Source organism: Nannobrachium achirus, assembly GCF_963921795.1.
Source record: "Nannobrachium achirus genome assembly, chromosome: 10".
NCBI lineage: Eukaryota > Metazoa > Chordata > Actinopteri > Myctophiformes > Myctophidae > Nannobrachium > Nannobrachium achirus.
In genome coordinates this window covers 33,227,051-33,235,298 of record NC_137819.1, presented here as the reverse complement: position 1 = coordinate 33,235,298, position 8,248 = coordinate 33,227,051, and positions in this window count along the sequence as shown.

The window sequence follows — 8,248 nt, the reverse complement described above, 5'->3', positions numbered from 1 at the left end:
TGCTTGCGAGCTTGTAGATCTGCTATTTTTTTTAAAGTCGTGAAAATGTATGCAAATCTTTGAATAGAGCCTATATGTATTTTCAAAGTGAACGTTTGTAACAAAAAAATTGCTTATGGGTGGTCCCTGGAACTAAATGTTTTGAGATGGGGGTCTGTGGACAAATACATATCATTTTGTGGGTCCTTCACATGAAAAGGTTTGAGAACCACTGACATAGTAGGCCTAGTCTCTCAAGAACAGACATAGCTCCATTTAAGTTTCTTTGACAATGGCTGGCCAGATTGCTGACATAGAAACATAGGTTTAAAAATCTTAGAAGGATCCAAAAGACACTTATAGAATGGGGTCAAAATTCGAATTTTCACAATTTTTCAAAAATAGATCTACAATCTCGCAGCGCTGCACTCGGTGCTGTGCTGTGAGCTTGTATATCTGCTATTTTTCAATAGTTAAAGCATAAAATAATGATACACAATGTGTACCCGTTCTAGTATCAGATCTGATGATGAACATGTCTGTTAAGCTGGTTCTGACCTTGCATCTCCCCACCACAGCTCTAGCTTTAATCTAGTATCAGTTATAAATGTTGACACAAAAGGGAGATGGGACACATTGATTTCTGCATGTGAAGATTTGGACATTGTATAGCTCTGTGCTTATTGCTTAACCTTTTAGAAATACAAAGTAGCAGAAAACATTTCCATGTGTATACTGCTTATTGCTTAACCTTTTAGAAATACAAAGTAGCAGAAAAAATTTCCATGTGTATACTTCATCAAAGTCAACTACAAAAGTACGAAATCTCATTAAACAATGGCCATATTTTCATAGTTGTGTATGAGCAAGGCTGAAGACATCTAATTACCCCTTTAACTGCAAGCAGTCCAGCTACTTGCCCTTATAGCTGTTTATTTCTCACTACTGCCCTCACACCTACTTCACCCAATTGATATGCCCATATATGGAGATCCCAGATGACATCACGACACTATATGTCCATGGGCATGCTGATATGCCCATAAATGGAGATCTCTGTATCTGTCAGTCCTTCTCCCTTGTATGCCCATAAATGGAGATCTCTGTATCTGACAGTCCTTGTCCCTTTTGTGCCCATATAGAGCTGACTGATTTGTTTGTGCATGATGACACGCATGATAGCAAAGGCCAGCCACATTTTGACAAGCCACGCCCATGCCTGCCTCTCATTACGCCCCCTGCCAGCCTCTGATTGGCCTGCGTCCGATGACACATTGAGGTTAGACAACTCACTCCATATTTGGGGGTAGCTGCATTGGGAACTCAAATATGGTTATGGCTGATTCATGGCGACCTCTGAGTGTGTCAGAGGTCCACCCGCTGGCTGGCTGGCTGGCCCTCCCATAAGCCAATTTTAATGTGAGGCATAGCAGTAACCTGTTTCGAGCGACCATGCAGTCGTCCAAATCACAGGTGAACGCTAACATTCACGGGTGAATGCCGACGCTGGTGAACTAGCTAACTTGACGATGCAGGTGAATGCTAACCTGGTGAATAAGTCTAAACCTTAACCCTAAACCTAACCCTAACTGGAGTAGGCTACTGGGTATTCGAAACAGCGGGACATCGAAATATCAAGATATTGCAGATGAGGATCCCATTCTTGAGTCAACATAGTGCTATTTGCGGTCCAAATAAATATTATGTCATTACATGAATACATAAATCCTTCAATAAATGCACAAAATCTCAGCCTTTGTACGTGAGTCAGTGAGTGTGTCCCCTGCGTATCTCGAAAACCACCTGACCGGTTGACTTCAAACTCGGCGTGTGTTGGTATCGTCGAGCACCCAAGCACCATATGTTCAACGATAACACCGACTTCATAGACTGGCTAGACTCTATATTTGGGCTTAAAAGGGACTCAGACAAACAAATCCATAGAACTCCATATATGGGCATGAAATGTACACAGGCTACCATATAAGGACTTGTTGTGTAGATCTTGTGCACGAAACATATAGCTCAATGTCACAGCAACTGAGGGGATATATAGGCTCAGCTCTAACTTTGTCATTCACCTTTTAGAGCCTACTCTACTCTTTCATTGTTATCATTTCCTTTCACTTTTTGCGACAGTCTGTTGAATCCATCTTCAAGTAACATATTCAAACGTGGCCTTAAGACACCATGGTGGGGGTCGCAGCCTTTCTCAAGAATGCGTGGAATAAAGAGCCAGTGATATTTGTCTCCTGTGCTCTTGGGCTTCTAGGCATGGCCCTTCCATTGGTCAGTCCCTGGACAAAGTACAGCGCAATGATGAACACTGCTACCCCATACAACTACCCAGTCCCTGTGAGAGATGATGGAAACATGCCACATGTTCCTGCACATCCATCTGAACCAAAAGGAAATAACTTTGATTGGATGAAAAACCTATAAAACTTGGGAGTTCAGAATGAGTTGTACCTGTTGTTCCTGACTGTCTATCCGGTGCTATGCTGTTTTTCAGGGCCGTGCAGAGAACACTGGAAGATTATAAAAGGGCACAATATGCCAATTTTTGGGGGGAACATTTTTGGGCGTCCCTCGAAATGTAATGCATAATGGAAGCCAGATGTTCAACAATAACTTTGCCCATGTCTGCTATTACCCTGGGCTACACCTCTACCTCTTGCATCTCTACCACAAACACCTGACCTGTAACATGTTCACTTTAAGACGAGGGCAAACTAAAGCCAGGAGCTAGTTTAGGCCTACCACCTAATTATCACATTGATTGGAAATAGGGGGAACAGTTAGCCTGACTTAGTACAAACCAATCTAACAAAAGCTCATGAAATTAACTCATCTCAGTTTTGTAGCTAATCTGCACAAAAAGTGTAAAAGCAACATGAGGGAGTGAACTGTTATTTGCAATACAGCTGCAAGAGGTGGGGGGGGCACTTGACATACTTCTATAGCGCCACCAGGGGGCCAACTTATTTAAAACACATTCTTTGCTATTACTCCACGCAAATCACAATACACAGTATCTCTATATGTGATCAAGACCGATCCGTCTGATATTTCATATTCCATCCTAATTGGCTAATATTGTCTTCCAAAGTTTGCAGGATTGCTCAGTTTTTGAACAAAATGCCTCAAATCATGAATGCAGCTTGTGATTATCGTGAAATTTGCCACAAATTTGCTACCCTTTTCACATTGGCCTGTTATAGCGCCACCAGCAGGTAGACTTTAGCAAAACAACTCAAATCATGCATGCAGGGTCCGACTGCCATGAAAGGTCATCTAAGATTGGCGAAGAACACATGCCACCCTTTTTACATTGGCCAATTATAGCGCCACCAGGATACCTGCCCTGGTGGATAGCTGTGTTCTCAGGTCTCCACTCGAAACAGTGCTCGGAAGACGAGTACTGTTTCTAGTTTTAATTATATAACATAATAAATAATAGGCTAATTGTCATTATCAAATGTTCTTCTTGATAAGGCATCAGAGGCAAAGCCATGCCTGCTATTTTTGCTATATCGTTGCTTCCGGGTGGAAGCCTTGTATGTCCAAAATTGTTGGGGAAACATAATGTTCCACTTCCAATCGATCCACTGCTGTTATTATTTAGTCAGAAACTCTTGTGAATACTTTTCATTGGTTCAATATTTATGATAGGCCTACAGACACATCTAATCTTTAAAAAAAATGGCCTATGATAAAGTATTGTATTCATGTATGGGAGGAAAAAAACACAAAGTTGAAACAAGGAGCTATGAGGTTTCTGCAGCAACGCTATATGCCATGGTGATGAGAAGAGAATGGGCTGTGGAGAATGAAAAATATGGAACCTGAGGTGCCCCATGGAGAGCCTGCTGACAGGCTGCTGCATCCCAGTCTTCCATAGAAACTGTTGTCCACAGCTAGCACCCCTACAGAGAGTGGCGGAAGCAGCACAGAACATCATTGGCAACAAGTCTCCCTGCCATCCAGGATATCTTTCGAGGAGGGCTATGGATGGCATCACCCAGCACACAGTCTGGCAGACCGCACAGGAACATGGCTAGTACATGTACAGCCACTGCCAGTAGTACCTACTCTTGATGAAAGACACTTGAGTTACAGCTGTAGATCTGCTATTTTTGGTGAACACCCATAGGCATGATATGAGGTCGCACAGGGATCAGAAGGTCCCTGGTTCACACCCTGGTCCGCCCAGTCTACACGTCTAGTCTGAGCACAGTGCCCATGGGTCTTGCTCAAGACCCTGCTCCCTGGGCACTTTAATAGCACCCACTGCTCCTAATAGCTAGGATAAATGGGGAGGACAAAGTTAGTGTGACAGAAAATACACAAGTGTATATAACAAAAAAAAAGCTCAACCTTGCAACTCAAATCCTGATCCATGACAAGACATTTTATTTTATTGTTTTGAATTATTACGCATTTCGTGTGTGGGGCCTTTAAGGCCCCATTTTTTCCTAGTGAAACTTCTCTCTGTAAGCGCCCCAGGGAATCAGAGAGACTGGCGTCTCCATGTGTCTTGGAAGGACGGACATGGTGGTGTACACCCTCCACAAGTCAAATAGTGGGGATCAACACGCAACAGTGATAGGGTCTGCAGCAGTGGTTCCCAAACGTTCAGGTCGAGACAAAAAAAATATTTAGATGTTTGCCTGGGACCCAAAATAAAATAGCAGATCTACAAGCGCACAACACGTCACTTTGTTCTGTCAATAAAGATATCAATCAATCAATCAATCAATCAATCAATCAATCAATCAATCAATCAATCAGTTAACTGAAAGGCAGTGGAAAAACACACATAGTTTATAAATTAGTCCACAAAAGTGTTGAACTTTGGTAGAATCTTTCCTGTGTTCCGTGAGTGGCAGCTAGACAGGTCACAAAGCTGAGTCTGTTTAGTTTCGGAAAAGTCAATTGGCTTGTCTGAATTTATGTGGCACATCGAATTAAGTGACATTAACTAAAGGGTCTGATTAGGGTTATGCTAATAAAGGTTTTAGGTTATTGTGTCATGACAGGCACATTTTGAGATATGTTATGTCTAGTATGTCTAAAACTAAGTCTGTCCTGCGAACTATGTTACAAAGGGTGATCGGGCCTTCGCCATCCGAGCTCCCAAGCTCTGGAATTCGCGAACATTCGCCTCATTGACTCTCTTACTCTTTTCAAAACACTATTAAAAACCTATATGTTCCAGAAAACATTCATGTAAATAACCCTTTTTGTTCTTACTGGCCTTTTTGCATATGTTGTTTTAATTATTTTTCTTGAATGCATGGTTATTTCTTGTTCTAATTATCCCGGATCATCTTATTTTCCTTTGTTTTTCCTTGAGAATTCTTGTTTTTTATTATCCTGTCACATGTTGTGCTGCACTTTGTGGCTCATGTCTAGAAAGGTGTAAATAAAGTTCTCACATGGCCCTCTTCTAGCACCACCATGAGGCCGAACACATTTTTGGACACTGCTCCTAAAGATTTTGCCCTAAAATCATGCAAAGCGGTACACAGTATCTCTAAAGTCATGTCATCAACATGGATCTGTCCCATTTCCCATATTCCCTCCTGATTGGCTTCCATTGGCTTCCATTGCCTTCTAAAGTTTGTGTATGCGACCTGACGGTCGCTTACTATCTCCCGATTTAGGGAGTTATTATTAGCTGGTTTGGTAACCTGACTGTTAAATACAAGTCTCAAATAGCTAGGCTAGCAAGTATGGCAGTGAAGATCATGGGTATGGCATTGGCCACCCCCATGTTAACCCTCCAGCCCATTTTTGAGCAAGTAGTGGAAAGACAAGCTCGGAACTGCCATCTGGCAGGAGATATTGGTCTCCAGCCTGCAAGTATAATAGATATAAGCACTCATTTGTTCACTGTCAATTAAAATTACAGACTATAGTAAGTAACCAATTGGATAAAGGCACTGTATCATAGGAGTGGATGCAATATGTCTGTCTTTATTATAGTTTTTTGTCTTTGTTAGGTGTTTATATGTACAATGCAGATGTGGCTCTGTCTCCAACTTCACACAATTCTCCCAAGGGAGACAAATAAACCTGAACCTTGAAACTTGAATGGAACTTTTACAGTGATTTTTGTGACACTATAAGTGGAATAGCTATCTAATCTTGTGTTGCATAACTAATATCACAGCGGAACTGAGAATTGGTTCGACCTACCGTTGGTCCGACCAGGTTAACATTCACCAGGTTAGCATTCACCAGCGTCGGCAGGTGAGCATTCACCAGCGTTAGTTTTACTGAGGTTAGGGTTAAAGGTTATGGTTAGATTTAGGACGGTGGTCGGAAAATTGCGTGGTCGTAAAAATGACATGGCACCTATCACAGCTATCTGGTGATGTTAAGGCCTTTTCACATAGACCCTTTTAAATGAACCGAAATTAGTCCTCTTCAAGTGGGCCAACAGGCAAACAGAAACGGGAGTGAGATCTTTTGTGTCCAGATTGTCATTTCATTTGAAAGAATAAGCTATTCAGTTCTCTTTCTGGTCAATTTCAGCTCTGATGCTTTCTTTTCACAGTTCACGCTAGTCCAGAAGTCATTTTTAGGGTTGGCCGGCACAGCAGGTGATCTGTCTACACCAGGGTTCCCCAATAGGCGGCCTGCGGGCCATTTGCGGCCCACGGGGGGCTACTGTCTGGCCCCCACCAACCCCATAATAATGGTGGTATAAGAGCAGCAACAACACTAGTATATCGTCGTTGTCGGGTGGAAACCTCGTATCTCCAAATTTGTATGTTCTTTTGCCAAGTAAAGCACTGCTTCATCATGCAAGGCCGTCACACAAAAGTAGTGAAAACAGCCGATCTACAAGCACACAACGCCTCGCATCGCAGTTTATATCATTTTTAAAATGATAAATGCAAAACAAATGGTTTTGGACATACAAGATTTTCAACCGACAACGACGATATCTGAACTTTCGCTGGAGTAGCGGAAATGCCACCGTCGCTCCCTGCAATGTTGTGGCCCTCTGCTTGGTACCCTAGACATAATTCGGACCTTGGGGAAAACTAATTGGGGAACCCTGGTCTACACCCTAAGGCTGTACGGCAAGCCTAAAACACAACAGCAAAAGGTGAACTGAACCTGGAGTTCACAATGCACAGGTTCACAATGCACATGTTAAGCAAACTCTAATCTCAATCAGTCAGCACCACTGCTTTAAACATGTAGCCTAACTGTAAAACACAGAGCACCCGGGAGGAAGGGGTGGAGCCGAACCGAGTTCCTGTCTCTACAAAAAAAGGAGGCGGTGCCCCCAGAGGCAAAAACAAAAGGGAAACAGAAATTACAGAATGGGTTCCCAGATTGAGCGAACTGCAATGCGAACTAGAAGTGAAACAGCCGTGTGGGTCACTTCTGAGGGGGCTGTGTTCTTTTCGCATAATGCACAAAAAATTGCTGAGTCATTGTCTGACTCCACTGTGAAAACGCCCTTAATGGCCTGTCCATACTCTCTCCGAACCGAACTTTGCATCGGAAAGGTCCGATTCATTTAACTACAAAATGACGTCACTTGCAACTTCTGAAAACCATTATGCCGAATTAGAGTTCGGAAAGCTGCACGTCGGAACTCTCTGACGAAAGGTCCTTTAAACGTCTTCCTCCATGCTAACTTCCTCTCGTAGCAAACTAATAAGCCACATTTAAAAATGTTGATTTTGTTGAAATTACACGATTGTGACTAGAAAAACGCATTGAACCTGACCAAAGCTAGCTAAAAGGCCTGTGTAGCCTACTGCTCCGTGACTGTGACATAAAGTGTTTACGAATCTTCTTTTGAATAGTTCGTAATTATTTTATATATAGGCCTATATATATCCGAAAAATTTAACTATGCTGTTACGTTTTCCGATTTCACTTTTTTTTTTATTCGAAAAGTGGTCATTAGAGTGATGCAGTTCTATGCAGCCACTAGAGGGCGCATGTTTTCACCGCCCCTCCCCTATTCAAACGTCAAATAGCCTGATATGACGTCACCACCACAAAAAAAGCAGCAAGACCGCCCATTTAGCTCACTTTCTCGACATCTGATTGGCCAGCCTCAACACGTGACCGTCTTTGGCCCGTGAGAGCCACGCCCCCAGCCTCAGACCAAGCTGCCATCCACAGCAGGGTAGCTAAACCACCAAATGAACCCACCTTTTATCACATGAATCTGGGAAATAAGATACCTTATTACAACCCAGAGGTATTTTGGAGCAACATGTGAAAAGTTTCATTT